Below are 13,582 nucleotides of genomic sequence, written 5' to 3'. Positions count from 1 at the left end.
AACAGTTTGATAAACCCCTGTCAAGGACCCCAAACCGCCACCCTTAAAAAACGAAAAAGACATACCTCCCAGCAAAAAGAATTCCCCCCACTGAAAAAACAAACAATAGGGCGGGAGGGAGGGACTTTCTTCCACGCTTTCTCCTACAAGATTGACCTGACCCCTCCTACCCTGAAGCTATACTTCAACCGCTCCACCCCCTACCCATACCTACCCATACCACTGACCAATAAGGTAAGTACCCTCACAGACCACCTACTTTTATCCCCCACTTAACCTTTCCTGCTCGGTTCCTCTTTCACCCAGTCATGTATGCCCTCTACTTAGTTCGTTCCTCCTAGCGCCGGGCATGTCTATAGTCCATCCAGTTCAACCTGTGTAGGTGTGTGTGGCCATAATCATCTCTCATACCCCTGAATGTTCTGATAATACAGCGGCGGGCACCTCTAAAAAAGAAAATACATACCAAAATCTTTTTTATAATTTAATTGTAGAAGAGGGAAGGAGGGAGGAGCCAGAACTAGTTGTTTAAACAAGCGAAGCATCATAGATTAATTTTTCCTCTTGTTGTGTGTGCAAGTTAAACTCTTGTTCTATTGTCCCATGGATTTGGCACACTTCATGATGCTACTTCAGTTACCACCTATGCTCCCGGTGAGACTGGTTGGTCGACCATTGCCAGCACCATGTACCCACATGATTTGCCACGATTTGAGCTGCCCTATTCGCATCATATGCTCCTGATGAAGTGGAATACCAGTCTACAGAAACGCGTCAAACCTATCTTGATGCAGACCATTACTTATATTATGGGTTACTCTTACATACTTATGCTGTACAATTTTGACCAATGTATGGTGCAATTTTGATGTACGTATGTACTCCAGCTCAGAATCATTGCTTTTTCACTGTATTTACAGTTGTTATATTTATATGCATCTATATAATAAATCTGTTATTACCATTTTTACTACCATGGCCTTTGTCACATGTCTCATTCAAATTCTCAACCTTCTCCTCTTCTATATATATTGAACCGGGATGGAGATGTTCATTCATCTCATTTAAAGTCCCAAAAAAAAAACCCTTTTTTTGCCATTAAGTAAGGTTACCAGATTTTAAAAATGAAATCTAGGCAAAATCCAATTGACCACAAAACTATGCCCCTATTTGTAGCCACAATCACAAAACCATGTCCCTTTTTAACACAACCCGAAAGCATTTGGTCACAGACTTTTGGAACAAGAATCAGGACATTCAAGGTAGAAAGACAAATACCTTGGGCACTATACATGCCATGAAAATAGTGGGTGTGGCCAACATATCGTCACAGCAGGAGCTGCCTAAAAGGGGAATGGTTAAATAAAACCCAAACCTATGCTGCTATGAGTTAAGAGTGCCGGCTATGTTTGTCTGTTGATCTACGTTGCAGTCATGTAATACTTAGATCAGTAGATCAATAGACATACATAGCAGATCTGTCCAGTCTAGGCAATGCTAGCTGTGTGCCATTCAGTATTGGTCTCCTCCACTCACCCACACTACCCCTGTCTCTGTGCTGCTCCCCTAACACTGCTCACCTCTGCATCCCATGCCATCCTCTTCTAACACTGCTCACCTCTGCATCCCATGCTGCACTCTCCTAACACTGCTTACCTCTGCAACCCATGCCACCCTCTTCTAACACTGCTCACCTCTGCATCCCATGCCCCCCTCTAACACTGCTCACCTCTGCATCCCATCCATAGGGAGCTGATTAGTTTCTATGCAGAGCTGCACCCGATTTTGCACTCTCCAGTGTTAGTAAATGAACCCCTGTGTGTCCTAATGAAGGGTAAAGGTGTAGAGGCTGGGCTTCTTGCATTGTATGGTAATGAGGACAGACTTGGGATAATAGGCTCATGCTAACATTCCAAAAAAGAACTTTACAATCAGCCAGGACATCGCCTCCTGAGAAACATCTAATCCAGGACATTTCCAATCTGTGACGAAACGCGTCGGAAAGGCGTGATGACGTCACCACGTGATACCCGGAAGTCGGGCGGCCATGTTCTGTTGGATTCTGCCGATAATAGCGCTACTATTCCTTTTACATGTGAGTTTTTTACCTTAATTTAATAAAGTGTTCCCCTACGGACTACACTATCCGTGGCCCCTTTCATATTCCGTTTGGGAGTGTCGGGCCCGGACTGTTCTAGTGTGGTGGCTGGTCTATGATTACGGTTCCCTGCTGGACGAGTCAGAAAGAGGCATCACGCCACCTACAGGATCCCGTTGGAGTTTCTATTATATATTGGATGCTTGTCTTTATCTTCCCTCCGGAGCGTTTAGCGTGCCCTTAGCATACAGCACTGATTGTGGAGGAAGTCACAATATTTGGTGAAGGATTTCTTTCTTGCACTCGGCAACCATTTTTGGACTTTCAATTTTTCTTTATCTTTATGGACATTATTTACCATTAGATTGTTTCACTGCCATGATTTATTCAATTGGACATTATGGTATAATTTGAAGTACAGTTTATTGTCATCACAATTTTTAAGTTTGATTTTAGTATCATTGTGTCAATTTAGCGCGGCTCTTCTTTTGCATCTATGCTACTATGAGTTAAGAGTGCCGGCTATGTTTGTCTGTTGATTTACGTTGCAGTCATGTAATACTTAGATCAGTAGATCAATAGATATACATAGCAGATCTGTCCAGTCCAGGCAATGCTAGCTGTGTGCCATTCAGCATTGGTCTCCTCCACTCACCCACACTACCCCTGTCTCTGTGCTGCTCCCCTAACACTGCTCACCTCTGCATTCCATGCCACCCTCTTCTAACACTGCTCACCTCTGCATCCCATGCCGCCCTCTCCTAACACTGCTTACCTCTGCATCCCATGCCACCCTCTTCTAACACTGCTCACCTCTGCATCCCATGCCACCCTCTAACAATGCTCACCTCTGCATCCCATGCCCCCCTCTCCTCACACTGCTAACCTCTGCATCCATGCCACCCTTTTATAACACTGCTCATCTTCACATCCCATGCTACCCTCTAACACTGGTCACCTCTGCATCCCATGCCACCCTCTCTTAACACTGCTCATCTCTGCATCCCATGCCACCCTCTAACACCACTCACTTCTGCATCCCATGCCACCCTTTTGTAACACTGTTCATCTCTGCATCCTATAACACTGCTCATCTCTGCATCCCTTGCCATCCTCTTCTAATACTGCTCACCTCTGCATCCCATGCCACCCTTTCCTAACACTACTTACCTATTCATCCCATGCCACCCTCTTCTAACACTGCTTACCTCTGCATCCCATGCCACCCTCTTGAAACACTGCTTACCTCTGCATCCCATGCTATCCACTTCTAACACTGGTCACCACTGAATCCTATACTGCCCTCTTCTAACATTACTCACCCCTGCATCCCATGCCACCCTCTTCTAACACTGCTCACCTCTGCATCCCATGCCACCCTCTAACACTGCTCACCTCTGCATCCCATGCCCCCCTCTCCTCACACTGCTAACCTCTGCATCCATGCCACCCTTTTATAACACTGCTCATCTCCACATCCCATGCCACCCTCTAACACTGGTCATCTCTGCATCCCATGCCACCCTCTCTTAACACTGCTCATCTCTGAATCCCATGCTACCCTCTAACACCACTCACTTCTGCATGCCATGCCACCCTTTTGTAACACTGTTCATCTCTGCATCCTATAACACTGCTCACCTCTGCATCCCTTGCCATCCTCTTCTAATACTGCTCACATCTGCATCCCATGCCACCCTCTTGGAACACTGCTTACCTCTGCATCCCATGCTATCCACTTCTAACACTGGTCACCTCTGAATCCTATACTGCCCTCTTCTAACATTACTCACCCCTGCATCTCAAGCCACCCTGTTCTAACATTGCTTCATACCTTGTTATCATCTTCTAACTATGCTCACCTCTGCATCCTAAGCTGCCCTCTCTAAACACTGCTCACCTCTGGATCCTAATGCTGCCTGCTTCTAACACTGCTCACCTCGGCATCCCATACCGCCCTCTTTTAACACTGTTCCCCTCTGCATCCCATGCCACCCCCTTATAGTACTGCTAACCTCTGCATCCCATGCCACCCTTTATTAATACTGCTCATCTCTGCATCTCATGCCACCCTCTTCTAACACTGGTCACCTTTGCATCCCAGGCCGCCCTCTCCTAACACTGTTGATCTCTGCATCCCATGCCACCCTCTTCTAACACTGCTCACCTCTGCATCCAATGCCACCCTTTAATATCACTGTTCATCTATGCATCCCATAACACAACTCATCTCTGCACCCCATGCCATCCTCTTCTAATACTGCTCACCTCTGCATCCCATGCCACCCTCTCCTAACACTGCTTATCTCTGCATCCCATGCCACCCTCTTCTAACACTGCTTACCTCTGCATCCCATGCCACCCTCTCCTAACACTGCTTAGCTCTGCATCCCATGCCACCCTATTCTAACACTGCATACCTCTGCTTTCCATGCCACCCTCTTCTAACACTGTTCACCTCTGCATCCCATGCCACCCTTTTATAACACTGTTCATCTATGCATCCCATAACACTGCTCACCTCTGCACCCCATGCCATCCTCTTCTAATACTGCTCACCTCTGCATCCCATGCCACCCTCTCCTAACACTGCTAACCTCTTCATCCCATGCCACCCTCATCTAACACTGCTTACCTCTGCACCCCATGCCACCCTGTTCTAACACTGCTCACCCCTGCATCCCATGCTACCCTTTTCTAACACTGCTCACCACTGCATCTCAATCCACCCTCTTCTAACATTGATTCATACCATGGCATCCTCTTCTAACTATGCTCACCTCTGCATCCTAGGCTGCCCTCTCCAAACACTGCTCACCTCTGCATCCCAATGCTGCCTGCTTCTAACACCGCTCACCTCTGCATCCCATGCTGCCCTCTTCCTACACTGCTCACCTCTGTATCCCATGCCACCCTCTTCTAACACTGCTTACCTCTGCATTCCATGCTGCCCTCTCTAACACTGCTTATGATATACTCAACATAATTATCAGTACTATAAGTATGTACACTAAACAAAACCACCATTACACGTTCATAAATGTGATTTAGGAAGGTTAAAAAGTGGTCAGTCCATATTGTAAAAGAAAAACTGTGATAAGACATCTTTGTGAATAAATTGAGGTAGATCTTCTCACAGAGATTCCACTTAGAAATGAGCCAATCGAAGAGACTAGGAAGTGCACGTTACATGCATGCACACCTCCACCACAAAGCCTCTTACCAGACAGATGCGATCCCCAATTACAGAGTTTAAAAGTGCATAGGGAGCCTCAAATCCTCAGCCGGAATCTCCAAATCATGAAGGTTTGGTCAGCAGGGTCTCAGTATAAAAGCATCACTTAGTAATTGCCACAACTCCAAAGTGAACTCAGAAAGCCATTGTAGTATGGTAAGCAACGGGTTAAGTTGCTGTCTGCAAAATGTTACAATTATGTATATGTCTGGGAGCTGGGTGTGGCTGAAGTTTAGTTGCATGCGTGAGGTTCAGTGAATAAAGAAGCAACCTGTACAGCCTGGTCCGTGTTAATACACTACATTTTGGCGACGAGGATGGCTAGCTTTCTGGATTTACCGGCTATCGGACCGTTTGATGTGTCTGGAGACCACACTAGTCTCTCACAGCGCTGGGACAAGTGGAAGAAGGGATTTCAGCTCTATGTTATAGCCACAGGAGTGACTGCACCTGTTTAGAAGTGAGCCATGCTGCTGCATCTAGCTGGACCTCAAGTTCAGGACATTTTTGAAACCCTGGGAGCAACAGGGGAAGATTCAGACTATGAGACAGCCATGAATAGACTGAGTGAGTACTTTGAGCCAAAGAAAAATATTCCCTATGAAAGATATAAGTTTAGACAGGCTGTGCAAGAGCCGGGAGAAAGCAGAGACAGTTATGTGACTAGGCTGAAATATCTGGCAAAGTCTTGTGATTTTGGGACTGTAACTGAGGAGATAATCAGAGATCAGGTCATAGAGAAATGCACATCTGTGCACCTCAGGAAGAGATTATTGAGAGAACCTAGTCTCACACTTACTAGTCTGCAGGAGATTGCAAGAGCCATTGAACTGTCTGAGTTCCAGGCTCTGCATATTGAAACCAAGGACACTGCATCTGTCAATACAGTCTCCAAACCTACCTATAATAATAGGAATATCTGGAGTAGGAAAGAGAGTTTTCCAAAGAGGACTATACATGTAGCCTGCAGTAAATGTGGCAGAGAGGGACACACAAGTCAGGACTGCACTGTGGTACAGAATAAAATGTGCTATGCTTGTGGAAAGACAGGTCATTTTGCAGCCGTGTGTAGAAGTACACCCAGAGACAACAAAACCAAAGGACCATCAGCACAAGTAAATGTTATAGCTGAGGATAAAGAGAGTGCTCCTGACTGTGAATTTATATTCTGCCTGTGTTCTCTGCAAGCTGGGACATTAACCATTAAGATTGGAAATGCAGATGTGTCAGTGTTGATTGACTCTGGAGCTACATGCAATGTTATGGACTTAGCTTCTTGGCACAGTCTTAATGGCAGAGAAAATCACCTTAAATTGTGTAACACCACTAAACAGATTTATACTTATGGCTCCAGTACACCACTACAACTTAAAGGCAAATTTTATACCTCTGTTCAAACACATGAGACTGGTCCTCCATTGCAGACCGAATTCTATGTTGTAGATGGCACAGGGTCGCCTCTGCTTGGTCGTCAAACCGCAATGGCACTAGGGGTGTTAAAGATTGGCCATGATGTAGGCAGCGCAAGAGTGAATATGGTGTCTCCTGCTATTTCTGCATTGACAGAGGAATTTAAAGATTGCTTCTCTGGGTTTGGAAAATTAAAGGATTTTCAGTTGGAGCTTCACATTGATCCACATGTAAAGCCTATTGCACAGCCAGTACGCAGACTTCCTTATAGCCTGAGATCACCTGTTGAGCACAAACTGGCAGAGCTGCTAGACCTTGACATTATTGAACCTGTAGAAGGACCCACTCCGTGGGTATCGCCGTTAGTTGTTGTACCAAAGGGCACAGATATTCGGATTTGTGTGGACATGAGATGTGCTAACCAAGCTGTGCAGAGAGAGAGACATCCAATTCCCACTATTGAAGATGTTCTACATGCAATGAATGGGGCAAGTGTCTTCAGTAAACTGGATTTGAAATGGGGTTATCATCAGATTGAATTGACCCCAGCATCTAGAGTCATCACTACATTTGCAAGCCATAAAGGTCTTTTTAGATACAAGAGGTTGATGTTTGGCGTATCGTCAGCACCGGAGACCTATCAACATGTGATTCAGCAGGTGCTACATGGTTGTGAAGGCACGCATAACATTTCTGATGATATAATTGTGTGGGGAACAAACACACAGGAGCACGATGAACGTCTCCGTGCAGTGCTAAATCGCTTGAAGGAGAAAGGGTTAACATTAAATGAGAAGAAGTGCACATTTCAAATGAATAAAATGACTTTTATGGGCCATGTGCTGTCTGACAGGGGCATTGGTCCGGAGGACTGTAAAATTAAAGCTGTGTCTGATGCCAGAAATCCTGAAAACCCTGCAGAAGTACGCAGTTTTCTTGGGCTGGTGAATTACTGTGCCAAGTTTATTCCAGATATGGCGACTGTCAGTGAACCTTTGAGATTGTTGACTCGCAAAGCAGTCCCTTGGAAGTGGGGCCTTTTGGAACAAGGTGCATTTGATGAACTTAAGAGACGGCTGACTTGCGCCACAACTTTGGCTTATTTCAATCCTACTGCACACACCCAAGTTATTGTCGATGCTAGCCCTGTGGGGTTGGGCGCCATCTTGGTTCAGAGACAATGCACAGGCGATTACAGGCCTATTCAGTATGCAAGCAGATCCCTTACTGATGTAGAGAGACGTTATTCTCAGACCGAGAAAGAAGCTTTGGCTGTTGTTTGGGGATGTGAAAGGTTTCACACCTATCTCTACGGCCTTGATTTTGAAATCATCACAGACCACAAGCCTCTGGAAGTGATATATTCGCCACGCTCAAAACCATCCGCCAGAATTGAAAGATGGGTTCTCAGATTGTTACCGTATCGATTTACAGTGCGGTACAGACCTGGACCGACTAATGCGGCAGATGCACTTTCCAGATTGCCTCAGTCTTCAGCACCTGTTCATAACCTAGCAGAAGAGTACATTCGTTTTGTGGCTACTAACGCCATGCCTCAGGCATTGACACCGCGGGAGGTTGAAGAATTGTCATCTGTGGATCCGGAAATTGCTCGGTTGAGAAAATGTGTAAGACAAGGGGTTTGGGTGGATTGTGACCAAGGCTATCACAGAATCAAACAAGAGCTGAGTATTGCAGGACAACTAGTTTTACGTGGCAATCGTATTGTGATGCCTAAAGACTTACGGAAACGTACATTACATTTAGCCCATGAGGGCCATCAAGGCATTGTACGCACCAAACAAAGATTACGTGAGAAAGTCTGGTGGCCAGGAATTGACAAGGATGTGGAACGTTTGGTTTCTTCATGTCGAGCATGTCAGTTGGTGGGCAGCAAACCTAAACCAGAACCAGTAACTCACACTGTTCTACCTGAGGGACCATGGGAAGATTTAGCCATTGATCTGTGTGACATTCCATCTGAACACCATCTTTTAGTTGTTGTGGACTATTATTCAAGGTGGCAAGAGGTGGTAGTTCTCACTAAAGCTACATCATCAACTGTAATTGAGGGGTTGGAGAGCATTTTTGCGTCTCATGGGTTGCCTAAACGGATTGTGAGTGATAATGGTGCTCAATTTACTTCTCAGGAATTTCAGGATTATCTGAAATCAAATGCTATTGAACATCATCGTACAACTCCATACTGGCCACAGGCTAACGGGGAAGTGGAACACCAGAATCGAACCTTGCTGAAAGCTTTGCGGATTGCTCATTTAGAGAGAAGAGACTGGAAAAAGGAACTGTGGCGTTTTCTTTTGGCTTATCGCACAACTCTGCATACTGTCACTGGAGTTAGTCCTGCGGAACTTCTTTGTGGTCGCAAATTCAGGACAAAATTGCCAGACATTGGGGGCCCTCCTACGAGTCAGAAACCTTTTCGGCATATTGATGAGGAAAGGAAGATCCGGGCTGAACAGTATGCAAACCACCGCCGCCAGTGTCAACATAGTGGCCTTCAACAGGGTGATAAGGTGTTGCTTCAAAATGATCGGTTTAACAAACTGGCTCCGTCCTTTGAACCTGAGCCTTATGTTGTAAAGGAGAAAAGAGGTACTCAAGTGGTTTTAGAGGATTTAGATGGACACACAAAAGTGCGTAATTCCTCATTTGTGAAGAAATTTATTGAGTCAGAAGGTCAAGTATCGGAAGACGGCGAACAGGCAAAGAGTAGTGATGATACTGCCAGTGATCCAGACTTCAATCCACAACCATCCACATCGGAATGGCCAAGAGAAAAACGAGCAACTAATTCACCGGCCTACCTTAAGGACTATGTGTATAGTCAGGAGTTTATAGTTTAAATTTCTAGTCGTTCATCCATGCATTTTGTTAATCTTATTAATACGTTGTGCATGTTATGTTTTATTCAAAGAGAGGAGGGAATGTAGTATGGTAAGCAACGGGTTAAGTTGCTGTCTGCAAAATGTTACAATTATGTATATGTCTGGGAGCTGGGTGTGGCTGAAGTTTAGTTGCATGCGTGAGGTTCAGTGAATAAAGAAGCAACCTGTACAGCCTGGTCCGTGTTAATACACTACAGCCATCATACAGGGAAAGGGAATAAAGGACTCACATAGCGTCAATACCACTAGTACATCTTTATAATTAAAACCACAAAACGCGTTTCACTTCGCAGCACGTTATCAGGGAAAACCAGAGCTTCCACACTGCCCTCTTTAAACACTGTGCCCTTCTGCACTCAATGCCACCTTCTTCCAACACTGCTCAACCTGACTCTAGCAAGCTCCCTCCCTCTGTGTAACTAAAGGAAAATTGTATTTTATTTTTAGTTTTGGATAGGGTGGAGTGGTATTATAACAGCTGTCAGTGTTTATTGCTGTTTGTGCCCCCATTAGGGAGATTCACCCTCTCTATTTGGCCTGTTTACCATTGTCATTGAAAGTAAAAGTAAAAGAAAATCACAAATTTTGGATTGTCCCCAGAAAAGTAATAGAGGGGAAATCTTCCAATGGGGACACTAGTTCTGGTGACCTGGGGGTCCCCAAAGAATTATTTTAATATTTGCAGAGATTTCCTCTCACTTCCTGCTATGCTATGGGACAAGACGTTAAGGGGAATCTCCCCAATGGGACACAGATGTCAAATAAAAATCAGACAGTGGTTATAACCCTCCCTTACTCTATCCAAAATTGAAAAAAAAAATGCCTATAGTTCTACTTTTTTTTTTAAACATATTTTATTGATTTTTCAACAAATGAACAGAATTTGTCACAAGCGAAGCAATGCATAATATACAACAAGTGATAACAAGTCAACCATAACATCAAAAGGTGAATCAAAGCTGGCATCCCCCTCAAGCCTTGCGGAGGTGGGGCCGTGGTCCGAGTGTGATAGCCTGAGGAGAGCTAAGAGATCATAGAACAATGCATTGCAAACTAGCAGTAAAGTATTTTGGGGGGTGAGAGATGGAAGAGGGGAGGCCATGAGGCAGGGTGAGGGGAGGGGAAAGGAAGGAAGGGAGGAGGGGAAGAGGGGAAACACCATCACATGAGAGCATATCAGTGCATTTAAATAGCAGTAAACTAGATCACAGCATACTAAGTTCCGGAGTTTATAGAAGTGTTTCAGAGTAGGAACCTCCTAATCACATTGTTTCCCCATGTGGTTAGATGAGGAGTACCGATCTGTAGGAGCACTGGGTAACAGGATTTCCAGCTGGTTGAAAGATCAAGAGATCAGCATGTGCCAAGAGCTGCGGTATAGATATAGTCGATGGAATAGGTGTTGTCTAGTTTTGTGGTGGCTTTCAAACAGGCGGTAACTCAAATTAGAAAGGTACTGAGGCTATTGTAGGAGCTGCTGGGTATCCAAGTCAACTGGCGGACGGGAGTGTTCGCAGAAAAGAGTTCCACTTGCGATTGAGCTTGTCAAGATTGGGAGAAGAGGAAGTTTTTAGCTCGAGGGCTTCCCTGGCGTGGAGTTGTTGCAAGCCCGAAATTACGTCATTGATTGTTGGAGGGGAATCACGTATCCACTTGGCCAGGATAGCCCTCCTGGCGACCATATAGCAAGTCAAGAGCCATGTTTTGTGCTTATGAATGAGGATACATTGACTCCTAGGAAGTCTGGAGAGGGGGAAGTCCAGGTTTCCAAACAGAAGCGTGTAAGGGTCGTTCAAAGGTGTCAGGCCTGTTATAGTATTGATGTAAGATTCAACTGAGTCCCAAAAGGTAGAGATGCGTGGACATGACCAGAGTCGATGAGCGAGGGTAGGTTTTGAAGTAATGCAGAGTGGGCAGCAGGTCGAGTGGGGGTTTTGAGCATTCCTAGAGTACGGGACATAACTACGGTGCACAATCTTGAACTGTTGTTCCCGCCAAAATTCATTAGTGATGGCCTTGTTGGTGGCCAGGTAACCTGACAAGATAAGTGAGTGGGCGTTGGGGTTAGGGAAGTCTTTGTCCCAGGTAGAGGTGTGAAAAGAGGATTTACTGATGGATGGTAGAGACAAGAGGTTTTTGTATATATCCGAAATTTTATGGAGGCCCTGTTCCAGAAACTTGTCGACCAAGGTATGTTGGAACCGGAGTAAAGGGTCAGGGCAGGACTTGACCACGAAGCTAACAGCTTGTATGACACCCAGAGTGTGGCCCTTGGGAAGGTGAAAACGCTCCATAATCACTGAGGTGGGCAAAGGGGTACCCAGGACAGGGTCAAACAGCTGTGCGAAGCGGTGGAGGTTCTGGATGTGCCAGTCCCTGAAAGGGAGATAACGCTGTGCCTGTGTGAAAAGAGGATGTCCACAAATAGGGAGATGGCGAGACATGGTAGGAGATAAATGAATTTTGCGGTGTATTTCCCTCCATGCTATGTTGGTGTCCCTGATAAGAACATTGTTCTTCAATGCAGACGGTAGATCCCCGTGTTTACAATGTAGGATGGCTGCAAGGTCATAGGGTGATGACTGGTGTGATTCAAGTAAAAGATTAGAGTATCTGGAAGTTTTGCCAATCCAATCCAGGCCCACTCTGAGTACACATGCAAGGTTGTATAAGTGGGCGTTGGGGAGCGCCACTCCACCCTCCCTCCTCGGCAGATACAATTTCTGAAGGGCAATACGAGGCCTCCTGCCCTGCCATAAGAAGGCGGTGATAGCTTTAGTCAATTTCTGCATGTCAGCATGTCTTACCAAAAGTGGAATCGTTTGAAGAGGGTACAGCAATTTAGGGAAGCCTACCATCTTATACAGATGACATCTGCCAAAGAGGGAGAGGGGAAGGCCCATCCACGTGTCCAATGCCGAAATTATTTTAGAAATAGTAGGAGGAATATTCAGGTGGTATATAGAGGAAGGAGTGCGGCCAATTTTGATACCCAAGTATGTGATAGAAGTCTTAGCTATAGTGAAGAGTGGTGTGAAGGGCCAAGGGTTGTGTGTGGCGTGGCGAAGGGGAAGGAGTTCGCTTTTAGAGAAGTTAATTTTTAGGCCCGAACAGAGACGGAAGTCATTAAAGATCTCATAAACTAATTTGGAATCCCTGACAGGGTCAGATGTAAAGATAAGTATATCATCCGCAAATAGGGCTATGCGTAAGTCTGAATCTCCTATGCGAATACCATGGAGTTTGGGGTGGTGTAGAATGTGCCTAGCAAGGGGCTCAAGAGCTAAATTGAATAGTAAAGGGGACAGTGGGCATCCCTGTCTGGTTCCCCGGAGTAGAGAGAATGGTGCGGAAACAAGGCCGTTGGCCACAACACAGGCGGAGGGGTTTGTGTACATGGCTTTGATAAGGTGGACAAAGGGACCCTGGAAACCAAAACGTTGCAGGACCAGATGGAGCCAATCAATGTCCACCCTATCAAAGGCCTTTTCTGCATCTAGGGAGATAATTGCCATGTCGGATAAGGGGTTAGCTTGGGACGCTTCCAGGGCCGCCAGAACTTTTCTGATATTGGCCGTGGCTGATCTGCCAGAAGTAAAACCCGCCTGGGCAGGATGGATCAAGGTAGGCATGATGGGGGCAAGCCAATTGGCTATTATTTTGGATAATATTTTACCGTCTAGATTCAGGAGTGAGATGGGGCGGTAGGAGCCCGGTTCAGTTGGATCCTTGCCAGGTTTCGGTATCAATTTGACGTGTGCTTGGAGACCCGTAGGGAAGTAAGGATGACCCTCCAGAATGTGTTGATAAAGGGATTGAAGGGTCGGTGCTATGATATCAACCGACGCTTTGTAAAAGTCAGAGGTGAAGCCGTCGGGTCCGGGCGCTTTTCCTGGGGGCAATCGTGCTATGGTGGATCGGATTTCTTCTAAC

Source organism: Pelophylax lessonae, assembly GCF_965119305.1.
Source record: "Pelophylax lessonae genome assembly, chromosome: 4".
In the NCBI taxonomy this organism is placed as follows: domain Eukaryota; kingdom Metazoa; phylum Chordata; class Amphibia; order Anura; family Ranidae; genus Pelophylax; species Pelophylax lessonae.
The sequence above is the reverse complement of the archived record's forward strand: the minus strand, read 5'-3'. Positions refer to the sequence as shown.